Source organism: Corvus moneduloides, chromosome 2 (genome assembly GCF_009650955.1).
Source record: "Corvus moneduloides isolate bCorMon1 chromosome 2, bCorMon1.pri, whole genome shotgun sequence".
Classification (NCBI taxonomy): Eukaryota; Metazoa; Chordata; class Aves; order Passeriformes; family Corvidae; genus Corvus; species Corvus moneduloides.
In genome coordinates, this window is record NC_045477.1 from 73,836,108 (window position 1) to 73,862,131 (window position 26,024).

Here is a 26,024-nt window from a genome sequence, read left to right on the forward strand (position 1 = left end):
CACCATTTAAATCCCAAGCAGGGGAGCAAATTCTTCATCAGAGTGTGGCATTTATGTAATTTTAATTCTTCTATTGATGTCTCATCTACAAACCTACTCTTTCACACTGTCCCTCTCTCTCACAAAACACATTTGAAATGTGATTCTTCCCTAAAAGTAAAAAAAATCTGTTATTTCTAGGCTATAAGTTTCTGAAGATATGTTCCCAAAAAAATCCAAAGAGAGAGAGAGATCGATTTAAAACTTGATCTTACTTTTTATCATTTTTACTAGGACAACTCTAGGAAAGAGTCATGTCTCACCTTCAATTAGGCAGTTGAGAGTCTTTTAATTTATTTGGATTTTTTTAAATATTTATGGAGCAGATAGTCAGGTGTTACAAATTCTACTTACATTGATCAGTGTTTGAGAAACATTGCTGTGTTTTTATAAGAAATGTAATTTTTCTGAATGTCATTACTTTTATTCTAAGTAGCAATGGGATTTAAATAGCTGAATTTATGTTTCATACTTCCTTTATCCCTCTCCATTCAGACATTTAACAACTTTTCATATTTTAGTGCTTTAAATACCTTGTAGAGCTTTCAGTATTACTTAAGCACATCACAGTATATATCTGCAGTATTTGTCAATTCTCCCCAAGGATTTACCATTTCAGCGAGTAATATAAAGCAAATATTATGAAAAAAATTCACTTTAAAACCAGTCATCATATAAACCCGCATTTTTCCCCCAACAACTTAGGGATTAATCAAGCATCTTAATTTTCTGAAAATACTGAAATGCACTAGCAAGGCTTACTATGTTTAACTGAAAGCTACCTTCTATTGGTTTTTAATTAGATACTTCTGCTTTACAAGCACAAAAATCATGGACTGCATCCCAGTTCTGAGTTCTGTGAAACTGTGGGGGGAAATGGTGATTTGTTGTGATCAGTGTGATTAGATTGACAGTAGGTATTTCTTTTCTATAAAGATTCTTCATAGCAGGTTTTCTGAACCTGTCCAAGTAAAGGGAAGGGAAGAGAAGGGGAGGGGAGGGGACAGTGTAGTGAGTTTTGGATGTAATGGAGAGTCTGGAATGTCCAGAGCTGCAGTTGGTGTATCACAGATGACAGCCTCTGGTCAAGGACAGAGAGACAAACAAATGAAGTGACTGTCATTGTGGGAGTTTGCTATTGGCCACCCAGCTGGGATGACAACAAATTACTCTTTAAGGAACCAAGGGACACCTCTGAATCAACCACCCTTGCCCTTATGGGGTAATTCACCTTGACAGGTGTTAACTACACAGTTGGTACAAACAGATCCAGGAGATTCCTAAAACACTTGAGGAAAAAAATTTAGTACAGGTATTCAGGGAGCCAGCTCAGAGGCATGTACTGTGTAATCTGTGGCTTGTTCCCAGAGAGGGTCTCATGGGTGAAGTGGTAGTTGGTGGACAGCGACCACACAGTCATCAAGTTTCAAATCTCTGGTGCCTTGCCTGCACCAACTTGCTCCCGAGTGGACCAGGGACAGGTGAGTACAGCAGGAAAATCAGCAGCTTTTATTAATGTGTGCATGACGAAGCCACCCTGGGTCACTCTCTCAGGGGGCCACGCCACCCCTGGCCAGCTGCCATGTCTGGGAACTGGCCTGATACCGGCAGCTGTCCCGCCGTGTAGGTCACTGGGACAGCCTGCGCAGAGCCTGGAGTCCCTGCCCTAAAGCAGGAGGGCTGTTCCTTTGCTCCTGAGAGCATGGGATTCCAGCTGGTGAGGTGAGGTGAGAGGCTGGGTGGGCAGCAGGGGCTGTGCATGGCAGGGATATAGCTCTTTGCTCCTGCTGCTGTCACCAGCTCTCTGAATTCATCAAAAACTTAAAAATGAGTACTCCTGTGAAATATTTAATTTGTAATCCTCAAAAGTCATGTTGTGAGATCAAATTTTTGTGCATGCTAGAAATAGTCCCTTTTATAATTTCAACAGCTAGTACCACTCAACATTTCTAAAACTCATTCTAGATGCATGCAAGGGAGCACTGGCCCTCTGCAATTGCAGCTCTCGGGGCAGCAAAATATGTCAATTGTTGTGATTCTCACTAAAGCATAATTAAATTAATGGTATACTCTATTTTTTTCCCAGTAAACAGCAGCTGCTACAAGAACCTTATTTTGTTGGTTCACATGATAAGACAATTTTCTGCTGTTCATATTCACAGTGCAGGAAACCATCACTTATTACCACAATGACTGTAAGTGATGTAGCTACCATCAGTCATACGTTCCAAAATTGCTGCAGCTTTAACAACTGTTATTTGAAATCATAAAATTCATTTTAATGCTACATCTCAGGTTTTCTCTGGTATGAAATGTTCCTTTCTGCTTCAGTGCTCTTAATCCAAGAAATGTACTGGATCCAAGCAGCATCCTCAAGATGGTGAGGAATTAGACTTGTAAGAGCCGCATGGGGAGAAAGAATAAAGTGCAGAAGCCACTTCTGCCTGAAATCACAGAAGCCACACTCCTGAACAGTTAGCAGAAATAAGATAATGCACTGATCTACATATATCTGCTACAACCAGCTTGTTACTTTAAAAATGCAGCCAACAGGACAAGCATAGGTCTTTACAAATCTTTCATATATGTTTCACATGCCGAGCTAGATTATCCCCACTTTACTGCTGGCTCTGCATCTGTGCAACAGCCCTGCTGATCTCCCAGAGGACACAAAAGAAGGAGCTGTAATCTGCTGGTACTTTGGCAGCTGATAGGAACAGCATGTTCAAATGCAGTAATAAATTCCCGTTCCTTATATAAAACCACTCATCCACGGGGGCAATAGTGGGTACAATGTTGCTGATTTGTGTAGGTATATATGTAGATATATATAAATACTAATTTATTTTTTACTCTCACTTTGAAGAATCAAGAACTTTCATTTGCCAGAGGCAATAAATCAGACACGACAGACCAGTGAGTTGGGCAAATCCTGTGCTGTTTTTTTAAGTACTCCCTGCCAAACTCTAAGAATTGTTGAGTCATCTGTGATTATGATAAAGTTTCATGTTAATAAAAAACCTGATCAACAACCAATTGTTTTTTTTTTCCATAGCATAGCAAGCCAGTGTTCAGAGGTGTTTCTTTGGACAGTGCAGTACCTCTGAAAATTAGAAAATATAGGCCAGTATACAAAGCGAACCTTAAAGGTTTTGGTGTTTTGGTTTTTGTTGTTGTTGTTGCATTTTTTTTTTTTTTAATTTATTTAATTTGTTTACTTTGTATAAGAAGCTTTCAGCAAAATTGCAAAACTTGCTGCTTTAGACATTTTTTAAAAGAAAATTATTTTGGATTCAGCATCATGGTGACCTTTCCTCTCACACAGTCAGTTTGTCACAGATTCAAGATCTTACAGTTATTTGCTGGGGTGTGTAGAGCTGTGAAGATCACAGAGCACAAAATTTAATAGCTTACCAGTGTGGACAAATTAATAAAGTTAATTTAATAATAATATATTGTCAGTATTTAGTGTCTATTCCTAATAGCGATTTTTTTCCAACTGCCTATATCAAAATATATTGGGGCCTGCTGTAAGATTTCTGAGGGATTTCTAAGCAAAATCCTTCCCCATCTAAAGGCCTTGAGGGAAGTATTTGAACAATCTCACTCTCCTGTAACCACTATTCAAACTTCAGGTGGTTAGTTAGTTGAGAGTCATCAGACAATAGGTTCATTTTCAAGATAGACTTTTTTGTGTGTGTGTGTGTGTGCAGTTTCTTCCCTATTAATAATCCAGCTTGATCTTCTCTACAAAATTGTATGGAAACTTTGGGTGCTATTATGCCTGATTCTTACTTATACTGGTGACATTTAACACAAATTTTACAAGTCAGTTAGACATAATTTACTTCTTAAAGTACGTTTGATATAATGGCATTATTTCGTATAAATAAAATCATAGTTCCATGGTATATACTGCTATTGCAGCTACTACAAAAGGCCTATAGGGTAATAAATTAATATATGCATTTAGTATATGGTTTATATTCATAACACGTTTGTAAATACATTCACATACACATTTAGATGTGTATAAATACATAAAAATAGTTTCCTTCCTTTTCTGCCAGAATTTAATTCTATCCATAGTATTAAAACTCAGCTTTTTTCATTTCCAAACTCACTTTTGTTTGATTCCCAAAACTCTGTGTAGAAATTCTGTCCACAGTAATAAAGCAGTAGGTAAGAAGCACCTCTTTTTCTGTTGTTTCTTCTTGTTTATTCCACTTTCACAGCTCTTGGAAGAGTACCATCACCTTAAGATGTCACACTTCTGTCTTTCAGAACCAGTTACAATACTTAAAATGTAGCTGGATGCTGTGATTGAGAGCTTCTGTTCTCCTCCATGTTATTTACAGTGCCCTTGTACCCCTTGGTGTGTTGTGTTTAGCAGCAAGCACAAACCAACCATAACACAAAGATTTACTTGTTATTGTCAATTTTTTAAAAAAATTACTAAAATGTCAACACTTTCAAGCTTTTCACTCTTTCAAGCTTTCTGACACTTCTGTACTCACAGAAGAACATAGCAAAGCTGTTATTATTAGTTGCAATCCTTTGTTACAGCAAGTGCTGTCATGAAGCTCCATGTCTTGCACAGAAAGGATTTCAGAATATTTTTTTCTTTTACCTACATTTCATTAAATGCTGCTATGACATTTTTTTTTAAGCATAAAATAAAGGAAGGCAATAGTAAGTCCTAATATTTTTTTTCCATGTAATTTTGTGGTTGTTCTCTGATATTTGTTGGCACATCCAAAAAATATCACACCTAACAAGGAGATATTTATCCCTTTCAGGGATGCAAACGGAGTTTCTGTTGTTTTTTTAGTTAATCTAATATTTTCTAAGCATGAATGATGGATGTGGTGCACTCATTCTACAGATAGTCTGTTAAGCTATTACTTTAAGCAGTTGGCCAGAAGGTAGTGTCGCTGGAACACAGTTGGCAGTCTTTTCTACTCATCAAATTAAGTCATATGAATATTTATGTGGTACAAACTATGTATATGCATATATATAGCTATAACAGTAACAAAATTTATTTAACTTGATAGAAACCTTAAGTTCTTCTGTATATATCTTCCAGTTCCTTCTTTGCTGTGTGATATGTTTCAGTTGACTATATAGAAATATCGACATGTTAGACTATAACTACTTTTCATAGCATATGCTCTCACCATCAAGATATTATCTTATGTACTAAAAGTTCTCTTAGCATTCTTACTCACTTTTTACGAAGCATTGATTAGGTATGTATAATGAAATTACTAAAATTGATAATTTCAGCAGTAATTTAAAAGTGGTCTTGATTGCTGAATTCCCAAGGATATTATCCGTAACAGATGATTTGATTTGATTAGTTGCAACTTACTTCTTTTAAATTATGTGAATATTAAGTAGGTGAAAACAACCCAACTCCCTAGTCATGTGTTTTTTCTGTTCTTTTAAGACAACCAAGTGCTTGGTATATAATCCAGACAAATTCTGGGCAGAGGAGTTTGCCTAACATCACCACGAAGCTCCTGCACTGGCCCCTCTCCTAGTTGGACTACTGTATTCTAAGTTTTGCAGTACATGAGCAGAAGTGAGGAAATCGGCCATTCTTTCTTCCTAGCAGATGTTGGAATTGTAAAAAGAAGAGAGGCCCGGCTCTGGTGGGGGGAGAGACTTGCAGACCAGCCAATGTGGTTGATAAGCGCAAAACTCCGTTTATTAGCAATCCAAAGGCACTTATATAGTATACCAGCTTGTTAACTCCTAAGTGGCTTAAAGCTTATCAAAGCACATTTCTACTTCTACATAATTGGACTTACATTGGCAAGCTTCTCCTGCTATGTTATGATTAAAAGAATTCAAAGTTCACCCCCTTTTCTCCCGGTTAGCACAGCTTATCAGGACAGCTGCATCTTTTCAAAACTTCGTCTTTGTTCCCAGCCCTGCTTGTTTTCTTCACACAAGAATTTTCTCATGGAGAGTTTTTTCTCACACACAGGCCTTTTGCTTCCAGGCCTATTGCTTGTACAGTTCTTCTGTTGATCCCATAATTCTATCAATGACCCATGCCCCGGATCCTTTAATAATTGCAACAAGCAGATTCATGTAAGGGCATCAGACGCTATTTTTGAAGATAAAGATAACAATTTACATACTTTCCTAAAGATGTGAGATGATAGCAATGAGAATAATCTCATGGATTGGGAAGGATAGTCATGAATCTAATTTTTTGCTTTGATGGCAATGTACCCCACAGAGGCTGGCTTAAAGCAGAATGGGTGATGCTGTCAAATGGAACAGCTCTTGAAGAAAAAATCTTATGTCACAGGCCTGTTGTAGAGCCTACTCTTTAAACAGATCAGCTTCTTTTCCCCCCTCATTGTATATATATCTGTACAGGAGTTTCAATAGATTTACAAGTACAATCTCAAAGACAGGTTTATTCCTAACATTTACTTAAAATTCAAGTTACTATTTTACATGATGGGAATTTTATCTATAATCCTCTGAATTTATTAGCCTTAAGCACTGCTACTGTATCGTCCTCCAGAGTTTAATATCAATAGGATATTACGGGATTTCAGGCTCTTAATTAGATTAGATTTCATTTAGCCACCTATAGCTAAGGAAGCTGAAACCAGAACTTGGAAAGTATACGGAAGGGAAGTACTCTAACTCATTCACCCAATGAAAGATAACAGCATATTGAAGTTCTGGACATAATAGACAACTAAAATTGCCAATATTTAGATCAAGCAATGTGCAGGTTAAACAGGCAGTGCATAACTAAAATTGACACTTCACAGACTAATCAATCAATAAAATTGTGAAGCTACATTTACTGGGGCTACCAGGAAAGCAGATATTTCTTAACCTATCTTAATAATAATTAAAAACCCCAACAAACCCACAATAAACCCACAGCTCAAAACAAAATGAAACAAAAAACCAAAAAAACCCCAACAAGCCCACAACTCCAAAATGCCAAAAACTCACACAAAAAGAAAAAGGGGGAAAAAAGAAGAAGACGAAAATAACCGTTGTGTTATAATGCCAATACAATGTGTAGAGTGGCCATTTTAATGTTATTCCATTACATCATGAAATAAAATATTCCCAGGCACTGGGAGGGCAATCAGCTCCACTGCTAGTTGTTAAAATGGCTTCAAGTATGCTTTTGGACTTTGATGACAGTCTCCCCAAAAATTCCTAGGCATGGTCCGTGAATTATGATCATGGCCAGGCATCATTCCCAGCAGACAGTTTAAATTTGCCCACCTGATTTAGAGAGTAAAAGTGTTTGTATTACTACAGCTTTGCGCTGTTCCGTATCATCCATCAAGTTATGTATTTTATTTATTTTTGGAGATATATTTAATGTGAAAAAATAGGAGTAAAACTATATACTTAAACCATAGAAGATAAACATCACTATAAAATGCAGCAATAGATGTAAAAAGAAAAAGGGCATATACTCCCTTTAAAGTTGGACATAGATAAATGAGACACTGCAATAGAAGAAGCGCATATGCAAAGAATGGATGAAATGCTACACAGATAACAAAGGCAAAATAGATGAAACTTGTGGCTAAAAGTAATGAAAAAATCAGGGAGTTTGTGAAGAAATTTCATAGTGAAATGAAAGATTGAAAAGCATAGAGTTTACAAAAATACCACAAGAATAAAGGCAAAAAACCGAAATCATAATAGGCATAAAAATTAGTCAAGAATTTCATGTCATCAACAGAATTCACTAATTGGCTAGATGTGAAAAAAGATGCACTAATTGCAGTAGCTAGGAAAAAAAAATCAGAAAGAATTTTCTAATGTCTCTGAGGCATGAAGAAAACTCTTAAACAAAATTTAGCACTCCAAAAGTTCATTTACCCAATAGTTAATTTTAACTACAAGTATAACCCCTTTTTTGCAAAGGGAGAAGTGACTTGAGGAGCAGACTAGTGTTATCATTTTTGAAGCCTTTGATCAGGTAAGAGATTCAACAGAGGACAGATTTACTGACATTTTTAGGAAATAAAAAACAAGCAATCTCTCCTTACATACCAAAAGGATAAAGGATAAAAAAGGGATAAAGTAAACTCTCCATTAAGGTATAAGAAAGGCGGGGAAGGGGAGATGTGTCCACAAGATCAAATAGCTCTCAAAAGAAGAGCTTTGGTTTAAGGCTAAAGAAGTAAAACAATAAACTAAAATCTGTCTAAAATCTAAGATAAAAGGGAATGGCATTGATGACTAAAACACTAACACAGAGAATAGTAGAACAAATTAATGGGAAAAAAAGGTAGGTCATACTAAAATTGAAGCTGGAATTCATATGTTCCTGTATCTGCCAAGAAAAATCTTCTACAATATTAGAGAATGCATGCCTTACCCTGGAACTTGAATAAATGTGTTGTAAAAGCTAATGTTCAAATTCGACTACAGTATATGGGATACTATAAGGAAGAGTATTTTTAAACCAGAAGTCTAATAAACTCTTTTTTCTTTCATTCTGTCTTCCATATGCAAAGATTTAAAAATAGTAAGTAGGATGACAAAGTTCACATGTGATTTTACATATGTCAACTCAACAATAAAACCAAACATGATAAGCACATCAGTATCAATGCCATAGCAGAAGATAAAAACAGACTTTCAGTTCTAGAGCCCAGCAAGAAAAAAATAATTAAAATTACTTACAAAGAGTGGTTTGTGTAGAATGCTCTCAGCTGCCAGCAGTTTAAATAGGACCTTTCAATACCATAGGTACCTCTAATAAAATACCTGTATAAATACTGTACGAAATTGTATCATACAAAATTTTTCTCTCTTAGAATATATTTTAATGATTTCAAGTTCTTATTAGTTAAAGGCATGAACATAGGTGGTTTAAGCTTACCTCAGTATATAATGATATTAAGAATGTGTTGACACATACCAAAGTAAAGGTGAAGAAAAATTATTCCTCATTCTAATTACAGGCAGCAATTAGAAAAAGTAGGCAAAGATTCTCTGATATAAATTATGTATTTTTCCTAAATTATTATTTTTATTCTCCTGAACTCGTTACTAGAAGATAGCCAAGCTAGGGAAAAGTAGCTGTACCATGTTTCTTGATTTTTTCTTATTCATATTAGATTGCAGAATATAGGGATTTTGTATGCTATGTGGATTTTCCCTGTCAGAAATGTAGGTGATTATGAACTTCATATGAGCACTATTTAATAAAATACTTCATGATCTAATCTTTAGCCCAGAGAAGAGGCAGCACAGTACAGCTCCCATCCACATGAATACACTCCTTTTGTTTCCTTTTCCAGGGTTACATTCATTCTGTCTTCTGGAACAGTCCTGCACCTTTGCTAACATCAGTGTGAGCTCTGCCTCAGAGAATGCCTATACCCAGGAATATACTAGTATTTAAACATGAAAATTTACAGCATAAACAAGACAGCCCCATGAACTAGTCTTGGACAGACTTGATTTCTAACTCTCCCCCCATTTCTGTTTTGAACTGCTTCAGCTGCCTCCTTTCAAAATCTGTTTGCAGACGGAGCTGAACGTTAACAATATGGACGAGAGGAAATTGTTGCCATTTGGTATCAGGGGCACCTAGTCTTTCATTGTTCATCTTATCTGCTGAAATACATCTAAGCCATCTACAGAAGTGGTCACTGGTTTCATCCAGGCTACTTCTATTTATAGTACTTAGGTACCTTATGCAGCCCCTTCTTGATTTGGTACCGGGTGGAACTATACCCTTACTATCCCTAGATTTCCTGAAATTAGTCTGGTAGAAGGCTTCCCTGAAAAACTACATAGGTAGGATAACTTTGTAGAGAGACACAGTATATAAACCTCTAGAGTATGTACCACTTTGCAAATTGCTACTTAATAAAGAAAATTTCTTTCTTGCAAGTTGAGGATACAGTAGCAGGTATATGAGATCTATAAAGAAGTTTAGCAGTACTGCACATTTAAAAATCTGAAACAAATAAAAATCACAAAAGATGAACTAATAAGCAAGTAAGACAACGTATGGAAAAAAGCGCTGCTAAAAACATATGTTTGCATATTAAAAGTCAAGAAATAGAAATGTGCAAGCGTTTACATAGGTATATACAGAAATGAAGAAGGATGAAAAAATATTTGAGACTTTAGTAATAGAACTGAATGCATAATGCATAAAAGGATGCTGTGCTATATAACCTGTTTATTGGATAAAAAGAAAAAAATAATTGCAAAAACAAGTAAGGCCAGCAGTCTTATTGGATTCAAGTGACTAGCTTTTGATTTTTGTTCCTTTCATCTTGGCAGAGTTCCAGGTTAAATTACAATCTACAGAAGTAGCAAGATTCAATATTCTTTCTCAACATTATCTCTTGGATAGCAACCGCTTGAACTCAAAGTCAGATTACATAACTGAGAATTGTTTTCCAGGACACGAACCATGAAGTACATAAAAATAGTAAATAACCACAGATCACAGGTTTCTTAGGCAGAGAGAAATAAAGGAAAAGTGACTGGTTTAGTATGTTTCCTAGGAAAAGACCTACTTTTGGAGCAACCATTTGGGAATGTAATAAGGCTTCCTGGACACTAACTGTGAAATGGTTTAATAAAAGTGAATAATTCTGTTTATCATCAGAAAAAAAAAAAACCAAAAAAAACCCCAAAACAAACAAACAAACAAAAACCCCCAAAAAACCAACCAAACAAAAACAAGCCAAAATCAAAACATCTGAAAATATTCCTTCCATTAATGTGTTAAATCAGTTGTGGAGAGACACTCCAAAAGTGTACAGCAATTCTTAGTAAAAAAAGAAAAAATGATAACAAATTTGTTGGGGTTTTTTTTTCACTCGAAAACTTTTTCAGATCAGCATAACTAGACATTCCTGGGAAGTTATAAAAGATGACCTCAAGATAAAGGTCTTAAAAAATAAATATTTTATATATATATATATACACACACACACACGGAGTGGCAGAAATGCTAGCACTTATAAATAAGGCTTAGAATCGTTGTCAGCCCTCTGAAATCATTGGCTCAATGTGAAACATCTGCCATAAAAGAAACTGAAAATGTTTCGGATCTTCAGGAAACACAATGTGAATACAATAGAGGTCATCATCTTGCTGCTGTATAAAACCTTATTGTGTTGACATCTTAAAAATTGCACAGTTCTGCACTTTGAGACTGAGGGAGGATACAGTAGAGTAAGAAAATGTACAGAGAATAAAAGCCAGAATGATATAGGAGATGGAGCATCGACTTTGAGAATGAAATATGAAAACAATTAGGATACACTTTAGAGAAGAGACAGACAAGGAAGTTAGTTAAGCTTTAAAAATTCATGAATGTGGCAAATAAATCAACAAATCAACAATACTTTTCAAAGATATAAAAGGAAATATCTCTTTGCAGAACAAGTAATGGACTTCTGTGAGACTGCTGTCATAGGAGAAAATACCAGTAGGTTCAAATGGGATTAAACACATTAATTAACAACAGGATGCCAGCAAAAACAGAGGTAACAGCAAGGGATGCATCATCTTAGAATCCTAATAAAACTACAGTGGATTTGGGGAGATGGTAAGGGTCTGAAGGAAACAGCCAAGCTCTTATACCTTCTTTTCATGGCCTGTCTCCTTGCTATTCCTGTGGACAAAATATTGGGGTAACTGAACTGATGTTTCCCTCCTGAGTGGCTTTGAAGGTCTCAGGCACTTGACCAATCAGGGGGTGATGACCCCATCACAGGAGAGGGAATTGTAACAGCACACAGAGCACTATATATAAAATCAAGCAGTTACACGTCCTAAATGGGACCTGGACCAGAACTGCTGCTGGATGGCAAAACCCATGATTTCACCAGTGGTCAAGGACCCCTCAGCCCATGTTTCCTTCCTCTGAGGACTGAGTGACTCATGTTCTAGTCTGTGGTTTGAGTCTCCACTAAAAGATTGTTATACTGACACAGCAGGCCAAGTATTAAGATTTGATCTGATCTGTGGAGGGTCCAGGTGATCAGGAACAGTAAGCTAAACTGTACTGTAAAATTTTGGGCTACACTACTTATAAAATTAGGCTACATTGATTCTGTTTATAAAAATCTGTGCTCTTCTGATCATAGTATTTCATGCTATGCTAATCAGAAAAATCTGTTAAAAAAATTAACTGTAACTGCAACTTAGTGCTGTCATCATTCTTCCAAGGATCCCCAAAAGAACTTATCTGTCCCCATAGTGTTGAGCGACAAGTCTATATGTTTCCAACACAAATTATCTTAATCATGCCTTTGGGATCTAGAGAAATAATTGAAATGGAATTAAATAAATTAGTACAACCATGGAAAGTTGTCATATATTTCTTTTCAATCTCCAAAGTTATTTGTATGTGTGATAAGTAATTTGGATGGAGAATAAACAGATGATGAAATGCATCCAACTATTTAAAACCCTTTAACAAGTCCTTGCAGCGTTCTGTTGTTTTGGTTTTTCTTTGTTGGTTTTTTTTTTTTTTTTTTTGGGGGGGGGGGGGATGTGTTTGGATTTTTTGGGGGGGTTTTTTGTTTGTTTGTTTGTTTTAAAGAAACAAGGAAACAATATAAAAACATATGTAAGTATTGTCATTGATTGTAAAGTAGGAGAAAGAATAAGGAGCACAAAGCAGGATGGCAAAAATACAGCAAGCACACATATGGCATTCTGTAGATTGGCTGTTATTGTTTATGGAATGTATTATTGATTCAGAAGAAGAATAATAATAATTCTGAAATTTTAACAGCATCCCAGCATCTGTGAAAAGTCTTTGGTTCTGTGAAATTTGAATCAATATAAACAATTTGTGTTAGTTAAATCTAAAGATAACTTCGCAAAACTCAGGAAGTACAACTACACTACATGAATACCACAGCGATTGATACCAAAACTTCAGTTATGGAGGAATAGATACTGTAGATGACACCAAGCTGAGTGGTGCACTTCATGTGCTTGAGGAAAAGGATACCATCTAGAAAGACTTTGGGACAGGCTTGAGAAATGGACCCATGCAAGGCTCATGAAGTTTCAAGTGAAAGGTAGGGGGCATAACCTCTTGCCAGGACTTGCTGCCTGTGCTTCTCATCACGCAGCCTCAGATACAGTCAGTTATCTCTGCATCTGGCTCACATCCAACTTGCTGTCCCAGAGACCCAGAACAAAATAGTTCCAGTTGGAAATTACTTACACTGATCTTCTATTCCTACTAACCACTTCAGGGATGACCAAAAGTTAAAGTGCATTATTAAGGGCATTATCCAAATGCTTCTTAAACACAGTTAGGCATGGAGCATCAACCAACTCTTCTAGGAAGAATATTCCAGAGTTTGGTTATCGTTTCAGTAAAGAAATGTTACCTAATATTGTCTCAACCTTCCATGTTGCAGGTTTGAGCTATTCCCACATATCCTATCACTGGATCCTGGTGAGAAGAGATCAGCACCTCCCTCTTCACTTCACCTCCTCTGGAATCTATGGAAAGCAATGAGGTCACCTCTCAATTTGTTGCTTCCTTCCTTCCCAGGGGCAGAACTTTGTACTTGTCTTTTTTGAATTTCATGAGATTCCAGCTGGCCCATTCCTCTAGCCAGTTAAAGTAATTTTGAATGACTTCCCTGCACTCCAGCATAGCTGCTGCATGCCTCACACTTTGGTGCCACCTATGAACTTGATGACAGTTCAGTGTCACCTCTTCCAGATCACTGGTCAAGATGTTAAACAGGACATGTCCCTGTACAGCTCCCTGCAGTTCTCTTCTTGATACCAGCCTCCAGGCAGAGCATGTCTCATTACCCACAACAGGCTTTTTACCTGTCTAGTTGTCTGCCTATCCAGACTGTAATGTATCAACTTAAATATAAGAAACAGGGGAAAAAGGCTCACTAAGGTCAAGATAAAATGACATTCCCTACCCTCCATTTATACACTGACTATTTTTGTGCCTGAGGGCAATTAGACTGGATTTTTATATTCTCCTACAAGCTGGTGCTATGTAAATCCAAAGCAAAGTAATCAAGAGATGTTTTCAAAATACATTTCAGATTTTCATAATGTTTCATTAAAAAATGTGTCAAATTGGAACTTGCTAATTGCATCTTGAAAGGCATACATAATAAAATGAAGCTCTGACTTAGTAAAGCAGTGCAGAAGAAAAAAAAAATTAATTCATAGTAATACAAGACTCATTGCAAACTTTTTTTTTTGCAAACGACTAAGGATGCAAATCCAATTAGCCATCAAGGTTCCCTCCACACAAAATATACTGTGCTCATTTATTTTGACAAGTGAGTTTTTACTTTAATTACTTACAATATAATTGTAAATTGTGCTAATAAATCAGGGATGTGTATCTTACTAGAGCAAAACTTCAAATAGTATGAGCTTTCACTGCAGCTTTCTTCTATTAAATCTTCTCTGCAAAAAGTGGTAAACAACTGGATTACAGATACATGAAATGGGACTTCACAGCTACTCCAGAGAAGAAAAGTCACACTCAGAAATTTTGTATGATTTCAAAGTGAGGGAGACAAGTGGCAATATATAGAATGTGTACTAAGAAGGCAAAAGGATAAACAGACTGTGAAACAGCCTGATAGACCCTGTAGTGAAGGGGGAACCACAACCCTTTGTGTTACAGGGTGACAGAGGCACACCTGCTGCCCTTCCCTATTGTACCCCCCAAAAGAAGCAGGTGGGGCAGGGCAGGTGATATTTTGACACGTGACATAGCTCATTGCTCCAACTAGATCACCTCTCTGGACTTCCTTTATGGAAAAGAGAACCCACCATAGGTCAAATCTGGGGCCTGTCAAATCTTGCCTAAAATATTTACCTGGATCCAACTTGGCCATAGAACTAATGCCAGGCAATGAGAAATGGTTCAAATTAGACCATAAAAAAAGTGGCTTCAGTCCACCTTTCCTTTCACAACCCTCCATGTCCTAGACACATTTTAAGGGGGAGTTCCATAGAATCATAAAATCATAGAATGGTATGGGGTGGGAATGGACCTTGAAGATCATCTATTCACAACACACCCTGACATGGGCAGGGGCATCTCTCACTAGACTAGGTTGCTCAAGGCGTTATCCACCCTGGCTTTGAACACTTCTGGGCTTGGGGCATCCACAATCTCTTTGGGCAACCTGCTCCAGCGTCTCACCACCCTCACAGTAAAGAATTTCTTCCTGATATCTAATCTAAACATACTTTCACTCCATTTGAAAATGTTCCCCCTTGTCCTGTCACCACATGCTGTTGTAATGCTAGGTTTAGTTTAGCAGGATGCAGCTTTCCCTGAGAGCTCAGCGGAGCTGCTTAGGGCAGTGCGACCCTGTCACTATCCCGCAGTCCATTTCAGATGGCTCTGCACTCTTGCTCTGGCTAGCTATCAGCTTTACAACACAGTGATGGCGAAGGAGGCGAGAAGGGTCTCCCCATGAGGGGTTTCAGAGGACTTTTAACACTTACATCTCGCCCCAGCGACCCCCAGAGGCAGAGAGACCTTGTGATCAGGGAACAGGGGGCTTTTGTCAGATCACAGGGGCGGTACATGGGCGGAGTTGGGGTACAGGAACCAATAGGGAGGACCCGAGGGCGTGGCCAGGGCTAGGGGAGGGGAACGTGGAGGGGAACAGTGTGGAAGGCATTTAATAAATGAATCAGTGGGAAATACAACACAACATGCTGTTTAAAAATCTCCCTCTCCAGACTTCTTGTAGGCCACTTTAGGTAATGGAACACTGCTATAAGGTCACTTTAAAGCTTTTTCTTCTCCAGCTTGAACAACCTCCAACTCTCTCAGCCTTTCTTAGTAGGAGAGGTGCTCTAGCCCTATGATCAACTTAGCGACTCTCCTGTGAGTTCATTCTAACATGTCCACATTTTTCTTGTTTTGGGGTCCCCAGGTCTGGATGCAATACTCCAAGTGGGGTCTTAAAAAACCAGATTAGAGAGGCAGAACCATCTCCCTTCACCTGCTGGTCACATCTTTTTGATGCAGCCCAGAATGTGGCTGGCTTTCTGGGCTGCTTGTGTGCATTGTTGAGTCATGTTCAGCTCCTCATCCACTAATGCCTTCAGGTCATTCTCCCCAGGGCTGTTCTCAATCCATTCTCTGCCCAATCTGTATTTGTGCTTGGGATTGCCCCAACCCAGGTGCAGTACCTTGCACTTGTCCTTGTTGAAATGAGGTTCGCACTGGCTCATCTCTCAAGCTTTTCAAGATCCCTCTGGAACTTTTTTAGTTTATCTTATAAATGTCCGTTTTTTATTGGATGATTTTAATTGAATTAGGTGAATTGATATAGCTATGGCAGTCATGCTAAAGTAAGCAAAAGGAAAAAAGCCAATTCTTTTGACCTATAATTCTCACAAAAATACAATTTATAACCAGAAGAGATAGTTTCTGAGGTGTTCCCCCTTTGCATACTATAAGTAAGAAATAATTAGTAACCATGACTAATTATTTAATTAATAATGATAATAAATTAATTTTAAAACTAATTAATTAATTAATTAGCTGCTAATAAGCTGGATGCTTCTTCTTCTTGTTCTTGCTCACAATTTATCTCATCTGGGTCTAAAACACATTCTGTGAATAGCAGATACTTCTCAATAAAGTCACGTTTATAGATAAATGTGGGAAGAAATATCCCCAACCTGTGCTGGGAAGAAGGCAGATGCAGAGAAACCTCAGTGGAGTTCTCAGCATTTAACTAAGGCAACCAAAGGGAGATGACACTGAAAAGCATACAGTTGCTGATGCACTGGTCTCAGAAAACACTGAATAATAACAGTAATTTCATTTACAAAGAGGAGTTGCTACAGAGGAAAACAAATGCTATGCAGAAAAAAAACCCAGAAGAAAAAAAAGGGGGTTGCTGTGGTGGGAGTTGCAATAAGTGGGTATGGATTTTCTGCTACAAATAAGGCAACAGTGAAAATAGTACCCCCAGTACAATGTAAAACTAAGTAGTCCTGGCTGTGGGAGCTTGTTGCCTTAAAAGAACAGACGGAATTGGTGAATAAGCCCTGGATAAGCATTTATCTTTCCTGCACTTCACTTCTCTGAACTTTTCACAATATCCAGCATAGGAGCTGGCAGTTATGTTTTTACCACTATCAAAATGAGACCAAGGAATGAGACCAACATTCCTGATTATCTGCAGGGCAGATTAAGTAGTAGCTTAATCCCTGGTTCTGTTTTGAACTGTTTCCATGAAAAAATTTTGCAGGACTGAGTCTAGTTGCGAGTATCATTTATATAAGCCAACCAAATAAAATTCTACTTGATTTGGGGGACAGGATTTTATAAACTTGAGTCTTGGACTCAGTAATGCAGTAGAACAAACATAGCCATTATATTTTTATATCAAATCTGAAATATTAAGCATGTGAGGGATCCAGACTTTTATCATCTCAAAACGCAACTCCTCATTCAACCTCAAATACAATCTTTTAGCTATTGAGCTCTCTACAAGACCAAGGCTCCATATTTGACTGCTGTGAATCCAAACATCAGTATATAATCATGACATAGCTGGTGACAGTATATGAATATTTCATAATATTTATGATATCTTAGCACCATTGATGACCACAGACATAAAGCTAGGAGTGGACAAAAGAACTTCATAAAGATATGTGCAAGAAGTAAAATATGGTTAAAAAAAAGAAATATTGAGGAGCAGGTAATGACCCCCAAAATAATATACCAAGTTGAGATAATTTCCTTCTCTTTGGGGATAGGAACAGAAGCATTGGCACTGAGCTAGGAAAGATGGGTAATAAAGGATACATCCCAGCTTCTTTTCCAGTTTCCCTGTCCAAGAGCACAATCACCTTGATCTTGATGACTAAGAATGATCATGGATCACAGCCATCTGTGTTAACAAAAAAATGAGTTCCATGGTTCTATATATTTATGGCTAGTTTAGGACAAATTTGCTAAATAATAACTGTTCCTTCTATCCTCTGATAACACTTGTTAGTGTTTAAGTAGCAAATCTTAACGTGTATTGTTAATGACTATCAGTCCAGCAAAAGATTGCTTTCAAGTTTGAAACAGCTTGATTTATCAACCTTTTCATCTCTGCCCTCAGCGCAATCTTCAGTTCCCTAACTGATGTATAAATCTATAAACGGAGCTGCAACAAACTCTACCAGCCTTTGTTTTTTCTTTAACTATGTGCTGTAATGGTCAGTGGGAGAAAATTTATGGTTACTATGCAACCTTTGCTAAGGCAGCACATAGCAATGAGGTTGCTGATCCATTCATCATCAGCACACATGCTTGTCTCACAAATAGCCTATAAACAGCTTGCATGATTACAACTAGTAAAATATCCAATGCCATACTAAACTTTTGATTGATTAGACCTTTATGCATTTTAAGGAGCTATCCATAATCTCATGAGGATCTGTATTTTCAGACTGACTGCGTGAACCTTGTAAAGGGTGTACTTTAGCATGGGTGTCCTTACTTCGGCTAAGAAAGATTCAATTTTCTTCCTAGTTACTGGTATAGTGTTGTGGTTTGGATTTTGTATGAGAATAATATTGATAACACAGTGATGTTTTGTTGTTGCTGGGTAGTGCTTACTGTAAGTCAAGGACTTTCCGGGTTCCTGTGGTCTGCCAGTGAGCAGGTGTACAAGAAGCCATGAGGGAACACAGCCAGGACAACTGATGTGAACTAGCCAAAGGGAAATTCCATACTGTACAACACCTTGACCAGTATATAAACTAGGGGGAGCTGGCCCGGAGGCACCAATCACTGCACAGACACTGACTGGGCATTGGTCAGCTGGTGGTGAGCCACTGTGTTGTGCACAACTTGTTTCTCTTGGGAGATTTATTTCTCTCTCTTCTTTTCATTACTCCTCCTCCAGATACTTTATATAATTACCACTACTCTTACGATTGCTATTATAATTATTATTGTTATTTTATTTTTACTTTATTTAAATTATTAAACTGTTCTTACCTTAACACTCAGGTTTTACCTCTTCCTTATTCTTGTACCCATCCCACCAGGGATTGTGGAGTGAAAGAGCGTGGAACTTAGTTGCTGCCTTTCCTTAAACCATGATAATGGGGAACATAGGGAGTTACAGATGTACACTGAGAGTTGGTTCTTCTAGTTCTTCATCTACCAAGAAAACAGTGTAACACAGACGTCTCAGTACTATTTTGATTTTCCGGTAGTGATCCTTACATGTTGCAATCCAAATCAGCTTTTTCTGGGTATGTTGTGAAAGGCCAGACTGCCTAAATAACTCTCTAAAATTCAATGCCTTTACTGCAGATATACTTCAAATTTTGAAAGTAATAGGTTAGTTGTTTATGTCAGAAAAAACTCACAGTGTTGCCAGACTATTTCAGAGCTGTTGTTCACCCTAGTCACTTATTTTTCTGATGCTGGAATCCCAGATTTGTATGGTAAAAAAAAAAAAAAAAAAAAGCCAAAAGAGAAATCTAGTTTCTTGAAAATATGCTGTTATCAAATCAGCAACTGTAGGCCACAGCCAATATATAAGAAATACTATAGGAATTAAATATTCCTTTTCACTGGAGATATTCAAGAACCGTCTGGATGCAACCCTGTGCAATGTGCTCTAGGGTGATCCTGCTTGAGCAGGGAGTTTGGACCAAATGACCCACTGTGGTCCCTTCCAACCTGAACCTGACCCATTCTGTGATTTCATGATTTTTCCATTATTTTCACATTCTATCACTCAATTAATAATTTCTTCCAGTTTAAATTAATTAATGTTTTTCTGAAATTTTAAATTTGTTTGTGCATAAGTTTCCACTCTGCTGATAAGAAAATTGCTTTATATAAAATTAATAAGTAATAATTGTTGAGTCCAGCTGGAACATTTTTCTCAGAATTTTATGCCTTGCTGCAACTTTCCTTCCTATTCCTCTTTAAACTGAACAAAGTCCCACCTTGTCTTGCTCTCTCCACTTCCTCTGTAAGCTTCTCAATTCAATAAAAAAATCAGTTCAATCTCACTGATAAACGTTTAGTAAATAAAGTAAACAATCATTACAGTCTTCTACAGACACTATGTAGTCTTGGACACCTTTACACTTTCCCAACCATCAAAACTGAAATTATATAAAGACTGCAAATCGATTAGAACTAAACTGGACACTGATAACACAGGCATTTGTCAGTATGAGCAAATTATTTTTAGACTAGAATGAAGCTAAAAAAATGGAAAAGTTAGCCGAGATTTCCTATTAAGTTATATAATTTTTAAAAAGAGGGTAACAAAATTGGTTTTATTATAAGATTGCACAGTTGAAAATTTAAAGGAGAAAATTATCAAATTCCATGATGCTATTGTGTCTGCTTGAACTCCCATACCTATCAGGTATTTATATCTACTACTCAAAAATGCTGTTTTGAAATGTTTTTTATAGTCACATATATATATTTATATCACATTTACAAACACTAGAGCCAAAAGATGACCTGAAGAACTCATTTTGTAGAAAAGTCATTAACAAAAATAAGGAAAAATATTGTTTCTACTTTAAAAAATTGCATAAACTTTAGAGCTGAGAACCATACTGTGTCTACTTTTAAAATGGCATGAACTTTAAAGCTGAAATTGACATCTACTTGCCATTAAAACAAAAATGACTTGAATGTTTGCTCTAAAGAAAAGCGAAGAGAGCAGTGGCTTTGGGAGAAAAAATCTTTAATAATAAAAGTGATATTATTAAGTCTTAGAAGTGACAATCCTAGTAAGCAATTTTGAGGAACTTATCATATGCAAATAGGTATATTTTCTCCCAGGACCAGATATGCTACCTTGATTTTGAAACCTGTAACAAATACGGTTTTTCTCCTTGTCTCTCTGCACGACCGAAAGTAATTATTTTTAACTGATGAACGCCTCACAGGTCTGTGGGTTAAATAGAAACAGAAGCCAAGTGTCAATGTAGTCTCCTTTTGTACTTGTAGAAAAATGCCCTTCAGGATCTTGCAACACCAAGTGCTATATTAATAAAGAAATATACTTAGTTGTTTCTTGGGGTAATAAACATTCCACACCTTATTTAATATCTAAAGAAATGTCACAAATAAGGGAGCAAAAAGTAGACCAGTTCTCACAGTATTTGGCATTTAAATGGCACAGCCAATTTAATTCCCATCTTTTACTTGGAGATTCTTAAACAACTTCCTTATACAGAAGAAAAGACAAGACTTTCTAAGACCAACTGTGTTTATTTTTTTCAGTTCCTTATCAGAGTACAGAGTCTGCATTCTACAACCCTTTGGGCACAGCTGACTAGTTATGTTGAAAGTAACTTTTAAAATATTAGATTAATACTGACTTTTGGAAGAAGATACATTTTATTTTATATAAAATATTTTGGTGGCAAAGTACAAAAAATGCTTTGTAAATGACCAAAATTATTTATAATTAGTGAGATTTAATTTCTGTCCTTCTATACTGACAAGACCTCAATTTTTTGGTTTCTCTCACCTTGACTCCTCAGAACATTTCAATGTATAAAACTTAAAAAACTAAGAAATGGTAAATAAACATCAATAAAAGTATCAAATACAAAAGAGGAAAAAGAAGAGTTTACAGCAGTAAGAATTAGGATTTAATGCTTGGAAAAAATGGAGAGACAGGAAAGGAGCATAGAAGGAAAGCTGCAGTAGATAGCATCTGCTGGGAAAGATTTCTTAAAAATAACAGCTGGAATAATGTCCTATACCTAACATTACTCCATTGCTAGATATATATATATAGTAACATAATCAATACAAATGTAAGGCCCCAGAAAACTAACTCAATGACACTCTTAACAGGGCTTACAGTTGTTCACGTACTCTGAGTTAGACACACAGGAGAAATACCATCAAGATACTATGAAGAGGTCAAAACAACAAAAAACTTTACTGGCAACTTCAGAAAATCAAAGACCTTTGGCAAAAGGTTTAGAGCAGCATTCAATCAACATGAAGCATTTCACAAAGCACTAACTTAGCCCATTCAAAACTCCAAGCCCATTCAATTTTAAGTTATTCAAAATTCCAAGAAGAGGAAATTAGAAGAAGAAAGAGAAGAGAGAAAGAGAGAAAAACCATAGAAAAGAACAAGTATAGCTGATAGCTGTCCTGTTTCCAGCAGTGTTTAGCTGACAGAAATTCCAAGAGGATGTAGGGTCAAGACATGTACTCACCTCATGCATTGGCTTAAGTACCTCTTGGCTTTCTTGGGCTCTGCCCCCAGGTGGGACTTCTGGTCATTTGGCCATTCAGGGGCTGGGATGGAGGCTCCAGGGGCATGTGTGGAGCATTGCCTCCAGTGTGCAAGGGATTGGGCCACTGCAGGGCTGGGATACAGGCCCAGGGTTGGGGTGTGCAGAGCAGGGTGTTGCCTCACCAGACCAAGGCCTGACCTGCCCTTTCCCCACACACCCAGAATATTTCAAGCCAACAATCCTTGCAGTCTCTCACAATAAGTAATAATAAAAAAGGGTTTATGTGTGTTAGAAATAAAAGAAAAAAAAATCAGAGTGTTGACCAATATGGAGATGACCTGCAAAAATATAGACCTAATATGCAAGTGGATTAAAACAATAAAAGGAGAGGGACAGAGAAAATAAATTGTACAGTGGGACAGTACAATTAATAAAAATCAAAATTAGACTAAAGAAAGTGGATGTACTGAAGTAATTGACTCCTTTAAAACAACATATCTGGTTGATAAATTTAGCAATGTTACTATAATATATTTACATTGCTGTTACACATTCTACTCCTTATTGTAATGTATTTCAGGTAAGAGACTTACATAATGCAAAATCAAATGGTAAACATTTGGTAGACTTAAAACTGTGAAGTCTGAAAATACAGCTGAAAACAGCACATTGCAATTGAACTAATTACAATTTTATTCTAATTAGGTTTTGGCTTCTTGGGGCTCCCTCTTCTTTTTTTTTTTTTAATTTTCAGACCCCTGAAATAATATAATTGACAGAGTCTGTACATGATGCATAATTTAAAAAAACAATAAAACCCATGAAAATAATTGCCTGATTTGGTATTATTTTGAAGCAATCAAAGGAAATAATGCTTTCATAAAAGCTGAATATAGGTCATATATTGCTTATGGAGGGCTTTATCTTCAGGATCAAGGAAATATATTCTCTATATGATATTGTCCCCTTAAAATGGTTATACTGGAGAGCAGGATTCAGCTGTCTATTTGGGTTCATGTACCTTCACAGTGTCACTTTACATCCCATGGTAGCCCATCTCTATTTCATCTGTAACTTCATAAGAGATGCCCATTTATTGTGTCTTGTCTACCAATCCATCACAGATGCTTTTTATTTGTCATGTTTTTAAACAGCATTACATGGTTCTGTTGAGGTTACTAGTTCCTTCTCAGTTTCTTAAGGCAATATTAATTGTATTGACTGATTTTATATGGAATATAATTGTTGCTTAAACACCTGGACAATGCAAAAAAAAAGTAAAGTAAAAATGTAAAGTAAAAATGAAAAGTAAAAATGTAAAGTTAAAATGCAAGAAAACAGTAGTTATCATATATGTTCTAATACTTTGACTCAGGATGAGAAAACATGGGCTGATTGGTGTTAATCAAAGAGTGTTATAAGGAAAGATTGAAGATTTCCTCCTTATAAAAGAAAATCAATGTATTATTTCTGCTTTGAAAAAGAGAACATAAACTGAAAATAACCATTCTGGTAAACTAATGGGGTTATGTCTAACACAGTTTTATGGGCCTGAGTTAATCAGAAGTGACTGTCAAAACTGAAGTTAACATCAGAAGGACAGAATCTTTAATAAACTTAGGAATAGAGTGGCAAAACATTTTCACCCAGCAAAAGGCTAAGCTAGATCATAATCACTGCTGACAAGTGTGAAATTCAAATTACACCTTTTTTGAAATGTTAGTTATAAAGGCATGAAATTGCATCCTTGTTTTGCAATCAGCTCAATGCTCTATAGGAAGAGTCGAATTCATCACACAATATTCTTTTTTGCATAACTGCCCTTTTATAGATGGTTTTAAATTTATTCTCTTGCAAGTTGAACCAGCATCTAGAAAAAAAATTGAAAAAATAATGACTAATTTGTAATAGGTTCTGATTTTTTTCTTCGCTTTTGCATTTGCAAATTATGGTAGGAGTACACAGACACTGATTTTGCCATCTGTCATTGTGCTAGAACACTCCACTTTCCACTCAATGAGGAAAAATATGGATCCTGGTTTAAACTTATTTTGGAAACAAAATATTTAGTCTTGCTTGGAAGTTGGAAGTAGTCAAGTGGCTAATACACAGAATGGAGATCAGGGAGTTATGGACTCTGCAGTAGGTAAATTTCTTTTTGTTCCTTGTTTCAGAGCAGCTCTTCACCACACCCACCCAAAAAGAAGGGGAAGCAAATTTGAGCATGTCTGACAGTGACACATCCAAGCAGACATTAATTCACGCACACATCTATATCTAATCTATGTATCTATGAACATTATATATATATATGCATATATTTATGTATATATATATGTAAAATAAACATCTATAAACACAGTATATGTATTAGCTGGGTTTGAATAGAGTACAGCAGGGTTGAAACCTCTCACAATAAATGGCATATAAGGACTCAGTACTGCAATAATAAATGGATTCTAGTTAACATAATTTGAATAGTGTATACAAGGGAGTTTGGACTATCTAAACTAGTTTCCCCAGCCCTGTTACTTACTCTTAGCATATCAGTCAATAACTAAATATCGGTCATTTGTGACACAGTTCTCATTTCACTTTGTGAAAACCTTCATGTTCTGCTATCTCCTAACACTTTTTATTATTCATAAAACATTTTTGATAGGATAGGTTCTTAATGCTTGACTATCTTTGGATAACTGTAATAAACTTTATTTCTCTTAATTGAACTGAAAGAATTACCACTATTTCATTTGTCCAGTTGAAAGAATATTTGTTTAAGAAACTTATTTCAAACTGAATATGCACTTTGAATTCCGTATTGTAAATAATCACGTCTATATTAGTAGTTGTCACATAGTGTAAAATTGATGCACCTCTACATGACAGAGCTTAGTGCCAATAAAAATATGATTGCAAGCATATCTTTTCAAGGTGTCCTAAGAGAAAAAATATAAGTTTAAGCTAGCTAGGACCTCAAAAATCATTAGGGTTTGTGCAAATTAGAGTGGTTTGGATCTATCTGTTATATGAGATGTTTTTAAGCTTTTAAAAAGCAACTTGCCAGATCTTCACACAGTAATTGAAACACTGTTACAGATGCCAAAAAATTACTTTAAAAGACTTTCAAACCTTGCAAAAGCTTGTGTTCTTTTTTCAGTAACATTAATAAGAAAATTTATTTATTTGAATATTTAAACCATGGTTTTCTGGTTTGCTTTCTGATTTGTTTCCACTTTTGAAACAGTTCTGTAACTATTTACGTACGGGGCATGTTACTTTTTAACTGAGTTGATGGATTTGGTTTAAGATTTTTTTTCTTTCAGTGAAAAGATGCACAAAGAAATGTTCAGAAGTACATTATTTTTCTTCCTTGTTGTTTTTGTTATTTAGAAACTGCTGTTATCCTCACATCTGTAATAGTTAACTTATCTCAGTGGAAATATATAAGCTTCAGTGTCTTAAGGGAAAGCACATGTTGCAGAGATTGTTGAGACTGAGAAGCAGTGCTCGGATATCAGAAATTAACACTGAGATAAACCATTGATAAAGGTTCTCAGTCTGTCTGAGCATATTTGTTATAAGAAAATTCTAGAAATCGTCTCACAGCACACATTTGTACTTTTCAAGTTGAAAAATTCTAACCAAGTGCTTTCACCTGTGCTTTGTATGTGTTGTTTTAGCCCATTAAGCACCACAAAAGTATATTTGTACTCACA